The sequence below is a fragment of the Lineus longissimus genome, chromosome 4, assembly GCF_910592395.1.
Source record: "Lineus longissimus chromosome 4, tnLinLong1.2, whole genome shotgun sequence".
In the NCBI taxonomy this organism is placed as follows: domain Eukaryota; kingdom Metazoa; phylum Nemertea; class Pilidiophora; order Heteronemertea; family Lineidae; genus Lineus; species Lineus longissimus.
In genome coordinates, this window is record NC_088311.1 from 834,629 (window position 1) to 849,286 (window position 14,658).

At 41.3% G+C, this 14,658-nt stretch overlaps 1 long non-coding RNA gene across 3 annotated transcripts; it reads right to left on the bottom strand.

Annotated features, from left to right (window-relative positions):
• Nucleotides 1-5,346: 5,346 nt before the first annotated feature.
• LOC135487295 (uncharacterized) lies at nucleotides 5,347-12,581 on the bottom strand. 3 transcript variants are annotated; one of them, XR_010446809.1, is made up of 3 exons: nucleotides 12,494-12,581; nucleotides 11,295-11,390; nucleotides 5,347-5,420 (listed from the first exon to the last, which is right to left on the bottom strand). It is a non-coding gene; the product is annotated as an uncharacterized LOC135487295 (long non-coding RNA). The 3 variants fall into 3 exon arrangements; XR_010446807.1 differs by lacking the exon at nucleotides 5,347-5,420 and adding an exon at nucleotides 6,425-8,033; XR_010446808.1 differs by lacking the exon at nucleotides 5,347-5,420 and adding an exon at nucleotides 6,425-8,768.
• Between the last annotated feature and the right edge of the window lie 2,077 nt (nucleotides 12,582-14,658).

Here is a 14,658-nt window from a genome sequence, read left to right on the forward strand (position 1 = left end):
TCGACCATCAGTGGTTGTTCTCTCTGACATGTCTGAGTAGCCACCCTGGATACTTGGAGACAGAATGTGAGCATCAGTGATTGTGCCAGTCACTGAGACCTCGAGGTGCTCAGTAGAGCAGGTCCTCCGCGGGCTGTTGTTGACATGGTCGTGAAAAACTGGTGACCCCCCACCCTCCAGATACACTTCTGAACGTCCTACAGGTATAAGTGCAGTAGTGTCGCTTTCGCAATGATCAAGTTGCACGTTCGGTATCGGACTTGGCATAAGGGTGACATTCGAGACGACGACGCGTGATCGGACGCTGCTTGAGAGCGTGTTGCTCACATCACAAATCTTTTCAAGACTATCCAAGTCTGAGTCAATCCGAGACACTTCACCACTGGATATGTAAAAACAAACACCACTACTAGCGTCACGGGACCCTTCTGATTTGCTATGCCCATTCGCAGCCCTGGTAAACCGGTTTTTGTAGTCCATGCCAAAGATTCTTCCTACTGTACTCGGAGACATACCTTTATAGGTCTCTGAGGAACTTACAGTAACCGTTACATTCCTCCTGTCAGTTGGAGAACATGCATTCGGCAACGACAGGGAATCAAGTTTCGTTCCTAACATTGAAAGTGAATCGGAGTGGTCATCAGCCTGTTTGCCGGTGAATGTGACATTTCTTAAATTCAGCGACAACCTTGAGAAGGTCTCTCTCATTCGATTTCCGAACTGACGAAATTTGGTCGTGACTGGTTGACTTACGGTCCTTCTTAGAGGTGGTGACATCTGATCAGACCCATGCAGTCTCACAATAAAACGGTTTCCCAACTGGACCACTCGGCCAGAAATCGTAGGTGTCCTCCCTGCTACCCAAGCTGGTGGTTCAGAAGTCTCGTCTTTGGAACTGGAGATGCAGCAATGGCAGAGCATCGACATCCTTGCTTCCGGTCGACGCATGGACCATTGGACGACCGGCGACCGGCGTTTCAACACACTGCTTTTTAATTGAAATGAGACTTGTTTTAGAAATTAGATATAAATTTCATGCAGCATGCCGTTTTTTATGTTTTATGCGCCTTCGAACTTCGAAGGAAGATGGAAATCCACCTATCAGTCTCACGCGCGCTGACGACCGACATGCCAGTTCTCCGTCGTGAACGCCATACGTCAGCCCAAGCACTCTCTCTATTGGTCGAGGCAGTGTTGAAGACTGACGTCATCACGATATTGTTCGCGCCAGAAATTTCACGGGAGATATCCTTTGCTTGGAGAACACGTGGACAAAAATTGCCACGCCTGATACTGCTGAACTAAATATTGTCGTCGCATGATGAAGAGATGTTTTCGCATTCACATAAAATAGTATTGATCAGTGGCCCAGTAAATGCCTCGTTTCTCATTTTCGAGTGTTAATCATCTTGACTCCCGGCACACTCAATGACTCATCGTCCTGTTTTAATATTTCCTTCGTGTCTGAACCACTGTGTGCGCAGTGTAATAGTATCGTGTATCACCTATAGTATCATTTTGCAATGCAGGAGACAGATTGGGGACCAGTGTATGGGGAGGGATTCCATAGCGTTGGATTATTTCATTCATCCAAAATGGCTAGTAAGAGGACAATGTCACAACCATTGGCAGAAGTAGGGCCTAGGAGTGGTCATTTTTTATAGAAGTAAGCAAGTGAGAACTTTTCTGAAACGTCACCACCACAGTCCTAATTAGTCCCCAGCCACTCCTTGTGTGCGACTACCGTCTCCTTCAGAAGTAGTTGTGGTTGTGAAAGTGTCTTCAGTACCGGAATGGTCCTTAGAAGTGTTGCAAGACGTCTTAGTTTCCAAGAGCCCCAAAGACATACATGGTCTTATGGCAGGACAGGTAGCCTTCTTGGAATGTCATACTTGAGGTGAATGCTGCCCATAGCAAGGACAGTGCTGGATTTTAGTGCATTTGAGATCCAGCAGCATTTGGCTTGACCCTCCTTGCAGAGGAAGAGCCTGCAGTCAACAAAGTAATCACACAGAATTACAGAGAAAGATTGTTTATTATTAAATGATAACTTAAGTCCGCCATACAAGTGATGATGTATGCAGTGAGTTTACAGAGAAGTGTTACACCAAGTGTCTACAGTCATTAGGATGACATTAATGGTATTGTTTGGACAGAAAAATGAAACTTGAAGTTTGAGGTATCATCAGGATCTCTACATATTGTTAATTCATATATCAACAAGTACAATGTACAGGAAACACCAAACATAATGTTTTGTTATTTATTGCTTAATTTAAAGAATATTCTCATGACCACTCGTGACCATGGTGACACCAAGACCATTCTATTAAGAACTCATCAGGATAGTTATTAAATTTAGAGTGTAGCTGAGAACAATTTGCTTTGCTTGGCCTTTTTGGGTTTATCTTAGACCCAGTGGTTTTGGAGAAGCCTTTTTCTTTTGGATATCCTCAAAATACCTCCTGTCCTAATCAAGAATGAAAGGTGCCCTTCATTGCATTTCTCTTCAGTGCACATCAGCTGTGCGCTCTACAGGCAATACCTGGTACTACGCTATGAAAATGTTCAAAAAAGAATACTAGACAGAGGAACAAGAAAAATCCCCTCTAGCAAAAATAAGAGTTCTCACAAAGAATGCATACATGTCATCCAAAAAATCAGCAGAGTTTGATATGCTACACCATGCTTACTCATAAATGATGATGAAAACACTACCCACGTCTATCTTACCAATGACCACTGTAAACAGTGGACACCCATCTGCTCTGCAAAAATCCTCACACACTATTCAATGCACTGTCCACTTCACAAAGTACCTGCACTGTGTTTGAGTTAGATCAATTGGTGCAATTGGGCATTGTCCTTGAAAACTGACTGGAACAACAGTAAGGCTTGTCATTTGTAAAACTTTGTGAAGGGAACATGACGTTGACTGGCTGTTTTCGAAAGTGAATGAGGATGATTGTTATGGGTAAAACTTGTTTCAACGATTCACACTGGCTCTATAAGGTAGACATGCATATTGAACCAAGCAGATAAAAGGGTTGGAGTAGCTGAAATGGATAAGGCAAATGAAAGCCGATCATTGTTTTCGTTAGTCATTTTCTGGATAAAGGTCGAGGGATTTTTCCTCTCACCATCAGTAAAAGCCAAAGACAAAAAGATTTCAGAAGTCACATTTCGACCAATCCAACCACCACACTCTCTGCTACAGACATGAAAACTACATGTACAACACGAAGTTGGTTTGCCAAAGCTAGCTTTGAATGACAAATATTGAAAAGTAGGAAAAGTAATTCACTTGCTACGGGCACATGTAGTCGATGTAATATCTTCCACCTCCAAATCATTCATTCAACGTACATCAACAGTACAGTGGAGCCTTCTTTCGCAGACATCCTCCCTATTAGAGACAGTGTCCTAATTTAAGAGGACAGCATCTGTCACTTCCAAGGGTGTCCTCAACTCTACTGTATTTGAAGTAGCTAACACTAATTCTAGATGATTATAACAGATACACCAATTACATGCAAAAGAAAGGTGAAAGTCCATACCTCAAAGCAGACATGTATTCTAACCATCGTACACAGTTTTACTTCATTTGCATGGTTGGGGAAAAAGGTCAACTTTTCAATGTGGTGCTGTTTTCGAAAAAAATCACCAACAAAATAGTTGAAGTGAACCTTAAGACACCATTTAAGCTGATGCAACTGAAAAAGCAGTGAATTGCTTTCTATACATTCATATATACTGTACCTAGATACTTTACAACAGAATGGTTTGCAATGTCGTTATGAGTTTGGGCTAGCTGACTAGATTCATGGCGACTCCCCTTGAAATAAATTGTGGGATTTACCCCACAAGCCAAGTTTTTCCTTCAAAAGACCAGAGCCGACAATATTCCTCTCTGAATGAAGCAGGGGGTTACCCTTCGTGATTGGTGTCAAGCCCTAACAACAAAGTTCATTGAAAATGATGAGGGGACTTTAAATCTGCATGAGAAAAAGAAGATGACAATGCTTCTCATCAAACTGTGAGAGGACATGGTCAAGAGACACTGCCCACTGGTCACTAAAAGAGAAAATTGTAAATCTCCCACTTGTCTAAAAGTTTCAATGTAAATGTACTTCAAACTACATTGACATTCTGGTACTGCAAACTTCTTTTTTCAGTCAGATTTGTCATTTCCCCTTAATCATGATCATTGGTGCACATTCTAATCTTATAGATGCAGGTCTTCAGTTCAAGAATACATAGCTAGCTTGATGTCTTGTATAACATGGAACGTGTATTCACTAGAAACCAAGACGTGTGCATTACTCTACATATATGCTGTACACTCTAAAGTCACCCTACAGTTCTGTTCAGGCTTTCTCAACTCATTTCTATGATCCTCTCATCTTTGTTCAACTGGTTGGAAACAAAACTGGCAATCACTGAAGACATGATAGTCTGAACAGAACAAAATGTTTGAAATGAGTTGACTCGGAATGCCCATTATATTCCATGGTGACGTAACGGTCTCAGTGTAAAACTGACGCATGCCAACTTGTCAGAAATATTGGGCCTATGAAGTAAGAACATCATTTTCTGTCAAGTCAGCATGAACCAGGCCTTTTCTTTACGGAAGCTAACCTGAAACACTTGTACACATTATGTCAGTTACTGTAAGCATCAGAAATGGAGGTAACAGAGATCTACTTGATATAACTTGGGAAAAAGCTGATTTCCATGCCTTGAGGGAGACTGTTCATGAGCAACATATTTTAAAGTGCTCCAGGTTTTTGTATTCAAACAAATTTCTTCTTCAGATCTGATTTTATGAGACCCTCCAGTTCTGATCTTGATAAGTATTCAACTGTTTCAGGTCTAACTGTTGTGAAAAACACGAGTACAGAGTAGTGTTTACATTATGTTCTTATAAAACAATGCAGCCTCCCTTGTCCTTGAACGGGTTCTCATTCTGTTTAGTAAAACCGTTTATTAAGACGTCGCTCTCGTAGTGGAGCTCACAGAACTTCTTCATCTCTTCGACAGCCTCTGACACAGGCATACGTTCCATGTTGGCCTCGACCTTCAACTGCTCAACAATCTTGCGATGCTGAGTGAGATTCTCTTGGAATTTACTCATCCTGTAATATAGACAGGAGATACATCTTGGGAGACAAGAGGCAGGGAAGAAAGTGCAATTGAACTGGATAGGACCAAATACAATCTTTCTGAAACATACACACGTTGTCAGCAGAATGGTATGCTATCATTAAGACAAGAAAATCAGTCAACGTTGAGTTGGTCATTATCAGGATTTCGGACAAGTTTGTTTCCTTAACACCACTTTACTCACCTTGTATTTTGCTCCAATCAAAATGGTGAAAAGAGACGTTGGCAGATGATGGACACCTCGTTCACGACTTGGGCTGTAAAATATGGGAATCTTTATGCACAAGGTTAAGGTGGATGGATAGAACCACAGTTGGGAGGACGGACCAAAGGATTGATCAGTTTGAGTTGAGACGAACATTGCACTTGATTAGAACTGCCATCCATTAATATCATTGACACCCCGTCTCTGTCACCACAATTCAGTAGCTTTTAAGATGACAGTCAGCGCCACTGAGTGGCAGCCATAGTTATGCTGGTACCCGACTGACCCACTGAAGTCTTCACAATGAATCACCCAGGCCATGAGCAGCCGGTTACTGGCAGGAATACGACACTAATCAATCCCGTGGTGTCCTCAAGATGGAAGCCTTCCATCATCATGCTTTGAAGGAATGAATGGACGATGTTACAAGACAACAGCTAAACATTCAATGAACAACATTAAGGAACGTTCCAAATGCGCATGCTCAACTTACGAGACCCGTCACCCTAGTAGAAAGTATACTGTTCAGAAAAAAATCTTATTATTGACAAGAAACGGTAACTACTGCATACAACAGCAAGGTATTTCAAGTCAGTTAGTCGCAAAACATGTCATTCTAGTAAACAGACCATGAGTATGCATGAAATAGTTTTCAATTTGGATGTTTGTTCCAAAGTTTTACAACTCACCTACATCGACTCCATCTTGGCTTACTACTGGTTCTTTTATGCCTGTACGGCTGCAGTACAGACCATGGTCATCCCCCATATAAACATTCAATCTTTGGCAAGTGCAGTCAGATGCTCCTAGTTAGGAGGCCGCAGTTCCTGGGAGGGGGGGGGCTGCTTTCAGGGACAGGGTGAGGTTTTACTGTTTTAGGAAAATGCAACCTCTTTTTTAGACACCTTCAGCTTTTTTAATGCTTTTTTGGCAATAGCTTCGAGAGGCTGGGTGGTATCAACTGGAGGCTTTTCTGACTTAGGCTGGTCAGGTCTAACCAGTGCCGACCAATTTGGATGGATCCGTGGGTGCATACAGTAAGTTGAAAGATCGAGATAAACCATGATGGCGTTTTAATGAAGGACTCTGGATGAATACATAATAGTTGCGAGATATAAATGAATAAATAAATCATCTAAAAGTCTGTACAATCACTGATTTGCAAGGATTCTATGTCAGATGGCTATGAAAATGATACGAAACTTGAAAATTGCATTCTGTTCAAATTCTAAAGCAGACCGTGCGAGTACCAGAAATGTCACCAGACTGAATGTGGCTAATCAAAATCCTTGCAAACTAAAGTGATTATACTTGAATAATGTTGTACCACCTCAAAGTTGGAAGTTTACTTCTGATCTGCATGTAACAAAATTTGAACCAACACAATAATTACTGTTCCTACAGAACAGCTTGAAAACACAAGTTCAATGACTCAACATACACTTGCACACAAAGTCTTTCTCTTAAACTTCGTTTTTGGTAGAAAATCCAAACACCAAATTATAAGAAATGGAATCTCACATAATATGATGTGGCTCATCAACTTTGAAATGGCACAGGAAAAACCTAATTTGAATAAAACATGATACAATATAGATAGACTCAGGTGTATCCTACCGCAATATCTTCTGATTTGACATGCTTGACTTCAGCATGTTCAAGAGGCTGTTGAAACACCTCACATAACTTCTTGGGAAACAAGGGGCATTTAATCGTTTGTGGAAATAAGAATGGACTTCCTTCTTTCAGCAGTTCAAATGGACAAGCACTAGCACTGTACACACAGGTTGGAAGACTCATGTTTTAAGAGATATCAGATGACTCTTGATGATAAATATAAGGCACACAATATATTATCTACAGTCTCAGCATCAATAATCCGTATGTGACACAATCTAAAACCACTTGAAATCCAATTGATAACGAAGTGCAAATGGTACACTTCCAAATTAAATCTCACTGGACAGCAGAGCAAGCTTCCTACACAAGTCCGTTTCAAGACCATCATACAAATTGTAAACTTGAAAATACAATGGAAAATTCTGCCAAATCTAAATGCTAATCCATGAAACAGGTCAACCCTTCATGTTCAAGTATCCATGGGAATTCATATACATCTAGTATACAAAAGGCCACAAAATACAAGAAGGTGAAATTGATTCTAAGTCCAATTGAGCAATACGCATGGATTGTGACAGCAGGTGAAATTCTCAGTGAAAAACGAATGTAAAAGCTGTTGTCATTTTTTATCATTATTTATAGGGTTTTTTTTTAATTTGAGTTTTAGAAATTCTATAGTGACTAGTTCTTAAAATAAAAAATTTTTCACAGTCACACTGACTATCATACAATGTCTCCAATTGGTGTAAATTTCCAGCTGAAAATATCTGAACTGTGTCTCTTTCGGGATAAACCATGATGTTGAAAGATAAAGCTTGGAATGAGACACAGATCATAGGAGGCTGCACTTGCTCTTGACACGGAATGGATTCTCTTTCACGGGGTAGATGAGCGGGTCACTTTCAATATGCTGGGCGCAGTACTTGATCATATCCCGCACAGATTGTGAGACAGGTTCCCGCTTGATCGCAACACTCTCTCGTAGCATCACGTTGTTATCTTCCAGCTTACGGCACATCTCAGCAGTATTCGAATAAGGCATTTTCTGTTGTTGTGAAAATTAACAATTTTAAGAACATGGTCATGCAGAATGTGGTTTTGGTCAAAAACTGGAAGAAACTGTTTTGATATTCTAAACTGAAAACAACATTGACTATTACAAGTTTAAATTAGAACAGAATCCTCAGAACAGGCTAAAGTTTCAACGAGTATAGAAACAATAGTTTTCACACTGCAATCTAAGTATTTTCAAAAGCCACACACATCACAGCAAAACAGACTAAGATTGGACCCCTAAACACTACGGTACAAGTAAAACTACACACACCATGAATGAATCTCTCTCTAACGTTGGCCTAACAAACTCCTTCATCTAAATCAGTCAGTCAGAGCATCTTGTTTATAACTGACAGATAATTTGAGGGATTTTGTTTGCAAGTCCATTTCAGTTCAATTTTTACCAGTATGGAGACCATCAACATGATTGATCAAAGAAGAATGATGTTTTGGAATGACTCTGCACTTAATTTTTCTTCAGCATGTTCACAATCACAATCACAGAATGTCACAACCTTTCTTGGACTTGAATGGATTATCTTTCTCATTAATGCCCATAATGAACCCGTCCACTTCCATTTTCTTGGCGCAAAAGTTGATCATTTCTGCTATTGTCTTTGACGTCCTCTCTCTGTGGATATTAACATTAGGATGGAGAAAATTTCGTTCTTTGACGAGCTTCGCCATGACTTCCTCAGGGTTGACAGTGGGTATGGACATTATCCTATGGAAATAACAAGGGTAAAGTCGACTTCTCTCACCCATGAGATATCTACTACATTCTCACGATATTGTTTTTAAATTGCGCTACATGTATAACTACGTTGTTGTTATGACGTGGAAGTTTGCTGTTAACTGCGAGGCATTACATTGTTTACTTATAGCGTTGTGCACACAACATAGCTGCTATTGATTCACTGGAAAAGGACGATGATAATCTATTTCAACTTCTTTTGAAACTGATTCATCTTGAACCTGTTTTGCCCAAAGTCTGCCATTGACATTGTCATCAGCTGGCAGTTGACTTCTGAACTGACATTATTTGGGTTTTCAGATTGAACAATTCACAGTCGAAGGACATCTATTCTAAGTATGCATCCACTCATGACTGGAACTCCAAGGCCAAAACTAATGTGCAAACTTTGTTATTCAAATGAAGCAAGGCATAGTGCCATCCTACATAAATAGTTAAATTGCAATGTGTGAACTACGATTATGAAGCAACTACTAAAGCCTGTAATGGAAGCCTTTCCTACAAATAATGTTATTGTTAGAGACTTTCAAACAAAGCTACTCTGCAAAGGAAAGATTAGAACAGTTACATCATCATCAACAACAAAATGTTCTTTCAGCAAGAAACTGTATGGTGTCTCCTTCATTGGTCAACTATTCAACATGGTAATGGCTATCTAAGCACTATTATGACCGATACAATTGACGATTGAAGGAGGACACCTTTGAGTACCTATTTGATACCTTTGAGTACTTTGATTGCAATATAACAAGACGGGAGCCGAGGGTGCAGGAGGTTAGAATCACATTTGAAGATTGTTGTTGGACTAAGGGAACTGCATTATTTGTATTGTACCCTTCAATCAAAAGAGTTGACCTTAACATGTCATGCCTGTTGCCTGCAGATGTTTGCCAATTTCATTATTGTAGAATACTTGACTAAACAACAGTAAATGCAATAAATTCAGACTCTATTTTTACATCAACAAGACAATTCCTATTATGGACTACATTATGAAATCAATGTTCATCACCGTGCTCACAAGGCATTAGTCATTTCACACGACTACTACCTGCAGCCAAGCCAGGGTGTGGCAGGCACAGCCTCATTCTCTATATCTAAGCAACGATTATCAATATCAATGGTAAAACCTATCAGCGCATCACAGATCGAGTGGGTTTAAAAGCCAAGGTTATACATGGAAGCTAATCAGTCTACTCATACCTATATTATTCCCCATCAAAGCACAGTCAACAATCACAATGGTTTCTAACCACTACGTATGGTATGTATGGTAATGGTACACTGTAGTACTGAAAAACATTTTACATCATCACATCATGAGCAGTTTACTACTCACTTGAATTTGTCATTCATACACTACCACTCACATTAACAGCATGAAGAGTAAGAAAGCAAATCCACTTTGAGACACACGACACGTATAATACAGAACATGTCCAGCACATGCAGCAACAAATTTGGTCAAAACAGTAAATTTTTATAACCTTTTCACCTCCCACTGAAATCAAAACACCAATAGCCAACAACAATCACCAATGTCCATCAGGGATACATCTCAGGCAAACAATACAGGCAGAGTCCAGGATCAGTGACCAAGAGGCAAGACTGGGGGGGGGGGGGATATTATGGAAGATCTAGAAAGGATTTTCAATTTAAATGAAGGGTCCTGGTCACTGTCCTCACAAACAGCCAGACTAGAATTCAGCCATCTCTATCTAACTTCATACTGCAAAGAAGATTAAGCCGAGAGGGGTATGAAATGAGCATGGAAAATAATGGTGTTGAAGCAATGCAATTTTGCAAGGCCCACTGCAATACAGTAAACAGAAAGTCAGCATTGTTTTCATAGTATACCATTTGGACAGAAATCCAGTCCATTTTTGTTCCACCAAGTGTATCTTTTCAGCCCTGCAGGCTTGCCATAACAAAATAGCAGTGATGGGGGATGATCACAGAGCATGTGGTTTGATAGCCAGCTTTATGGATTGGTTCGCCCAAATTGCTAAGAGTGAGTGACTATGACTATCTCATGCCGCAATAAATGGTCTTCTTGTGCTGCGAACATTGCTGGTTCTCTGGTCACCAAGTAAATCTACTGCTATCTAAAATAACGTGTATTCAATCTAATACTAGTCATAGCTGAGACAAGTAGAAGTGTACAACAATCACAACACAAACAGTAACACAACAACAAATATAAATTACAACATACAGGAAACAGTCAATTGGATAACTTTGAAGACTGATGTGGATCTGGTATGACAGAGTCACTATTGGGTCAAAGTTTATCATATGTTATTTCTGTCATTGTCTATTGTTTAATCATTGTCATTGTCTGTTGCTAAAATTCACAACATACATTATGTGACTCTGAACTGTCACTACTGCTCATGCAATCAAAGGACCAAATGCAGAATACAAGTTTAATATTGTTTAACTTGAGTTGAGGACATGATTTATGAACGTTGCTTTGACGCAAGATGCACAACTTACCTTTTATTTATGGACAGAAAATTGAGACTTAGATACAGGTTGCAACACGGTTTATTCCGAAAACTTCAGAGTCGGACTAAAGTTAAAGGAAGCAGCCTGCAATGGAATAATAACTAGATCAGTTAAGAGTTTGACAGGCTTGCAATTATGACCACTTAATCATCCAGAATGTTCAAAGAAAAACACCACCTACTGACTCGACTGAGAAACAAAACAAAATCAACTCGACAACTGACATAAGCAATATAACTGCTGCCAAAACAACCCAGCAATGAAGTGACAGTGTACATAGTACATGTAACAGAAATAATCAATACAGTAGAGGTTGAGGATGCTTCGATAATGAGCGAGGTTGCAACCACACCCAACTTGTCCTTACAATTTACAAGCACCCAAGCACAAGTGCACTGACTAACAAGGATGCGCCACAAGGATAAACAGGTTTACTAAAAGTATACTATTAGCACTAGCAGAACTGGTTGTATTCATTACACATCAATTGATTTTAAAATCAGATACATCATACATTGTAAAGCAGGGTATGATGTAAATCAATGTAATAATAATCGATTACTGAAGTGAAAAGCCCACTGTACTACAGCAAAGGTAGGGAGCTCAGGTTATGTTCAACTCAAACTGCTTTTTGCCGTGGTCGTGGATGATCATGAGGACATTGACTGATTGAGGTATTGATTTTCACTTTTTGACTGAGACTGAAATGATCTGACTCAGTGACTCTGTTTCTAACTGAGACTGAGTCAGTGAGTGACTGTCAGATTGAGTCTGAGACGAGTCTCTGAGGCTCAAGCCTCGAGGAGATCATGAATGATCATCATATGGCTTCAGTCTCATCATCGGTTTTGTTTGGTGGTCTATAAAATCCATCAGAATCAGACTCGGTTTTATTGGTAAGATCAGAATGCAGTCTCCCCATTGTTTGCATATAATATGTACCACTAAAGACAACTACACCGACAACATACATCAGTCATCACAATCACATGCATGCAATAATGCATGCAATGCATGCACTACAACACAAAACAGAAATGGAAAAGCAGAAATTTTGATGCGGAACACCAACATTCAAAAGATGTTGATGGAAAAAGTATTCGAGTTTTCTGGTTCATTTTGGTCTCTATATTTGCTACTACATATTTAGATTCGTAGGAGAACAAAAATTTTTCAATCGTACTTACCTCCTCGGGTAAAATCGAGAGTTTGTGATGGTGTAGATGGATGAATTTGGAAAATGGCAGCGCCCTAAACAGCCTCGTTCGCAGAAACGCTTGTTCGGGTATTTCCGGATGAATTCGGCAAAGTTATGTTGGCGGGAATTTTGAAACAGTGTTGCAAACGTGATTTCTCTGGTTATAATTAATTGCAAGCTCGTGGCGATAACTTTGGAAATAAAAACGTGGGAAAGGAGTATCCTTCAATAGAAGGTTGATTGCATCCGGGGACAATGGGGAACAAGCCACATTACGTCCCCAGATTCACGCAGTGTAAAAAATTTATACTCGAGTGGCGCGGCCTACGGATAGATCGAGAGGACGGTTTGGCGTTCCACCGACGGTGCTTGCATGCGTATCCCCAAAACCTTTACAAAGTCTCAAAATCTGGTGGCATCGATCCAATGACGTTAAGGGAATTGATGGTGTAGATGGATGTTGTTAAGGGAATTGACGGTGAAGGATCTCGTGGCATATCGGATGCGCATCCGATGACGGTGAAGGAACTGACGGTAAAGGATCTCGTGGCATCCAATAACGGTAATGTATATATGCGTATATATATATGTGTATAAAACCGTCTTCGGATGCGCATCCGATATGCCACGAGATCCTTCACCGTCAATTCCCTTACCGTCTTCGGATGCGCATCCGATATGCCACGAGATCCTTCACCGTCAATTCCTATACCGTCATTGAATGCCACCAGATTTTTTGTAACTTCACCGTCAATTCCTATACCGCCATGGATGCCACCAGATTTGTTGTCGTTGTAAAGGTTTCGGGAATACGACCAATGCATGCGAACACCGTCGGCGGAACCCCAGCGCCCGCCCTCTCGATCTATCCGTAAGGACAAACCACTCTCGTGACCGCCACACTACGGACTCCGGACCTCCAGACTTTAGAGACCGAGCTTTTCTTTACCTTACAATTACTGTATACTCGGCGCCTCACTTATATGTGTTGCTTTTTCACATAAACCCAATTTACGTCCAAGCAAATACGTTTTTCTCTCCGTTTCTTTACAGAACCCCGGTAACACGAAGGGATGGTGTAAAGTATCGCCACAACAATGTTGATACGATCACTCGTCGTTTCAGCGGGCATGACTTGGTACATCCAGTGACCCAGCAAAAAGTAGCCTCGGTACAGCCAGAATTAGCAACAACTCGCAAAAGGGGATCCTTGTCTGACTGGTGGCTGGACCACATGGTAGGTCACCATCAAATAAGGGAGTGGATCCAGCACAGCTGGATAGAGGGGGCCCCGTTGAGGGCGAAGCCTGAATATGGTGAGGGCTCGCCCTCACAATCACATGAAAGCGCAGTAGGCGCTCACCCACGAAGGGAGGTCTGGGGGTCTCCAGCAGGAAAATTTTGGAACTGAATTGCTCTCAGATGTGTTTCCCAACTGAGTCTCATCTCTCTCGCCATATTAACAACTAGGCAGTGCGGCGAAGATTGATGCGGCCTGGCTGTGACAGTCACATCACTCTCATCATGTTGTCAGCACGGTGGAGCAGCCAGGATTGATTCGGCCTGGCTGTGACTTCCTCACCCCTCTCATCATGTTGTCAGCACGGTGGAGCAGCCAGGATTGATTCGGCCTGGCAGTGACTTCCTCATCTCTCTCATCATGTTGTCAACACGGTGGAGCAGCCAGGACTGATTCGGCCTGGCTGTGACTGCCTCATCTCTCTCACCATGTAGACAACTTGGCAGAGCAGCCAGGACTGATTTGGCCTGGCTGTGACTGCCTCATCTCTCTCACCATGTAGACAACTTGGCAGAGCAGCCAGGACTGATTTGGCCTGGCTGTGACTGTCTCATCTCTCTCACCATATTAACAACTAGGCAGTGCGGCGAAGACTGATGTGGCCTGGCTGTGACTGTCTCATCTCTCTCACCATGTAGACAACTTGGCAGAGCAGCCAAGTCTGATTTGGCTTGGCTGTGACTGTCTCATCTCTCTCACCATATTAACAACTGGGGCCTGAGCGGCGATCATCAAAACGGTCCCCTGCAGCGATCACAAGGGCCCAGATCCCTGTGCATGGGACTTGATTTTTCCGCCAAAAGAACAAGTCGTGACGTCAACAAACACGTGCTTTGGCGACATCGGCTGACCGT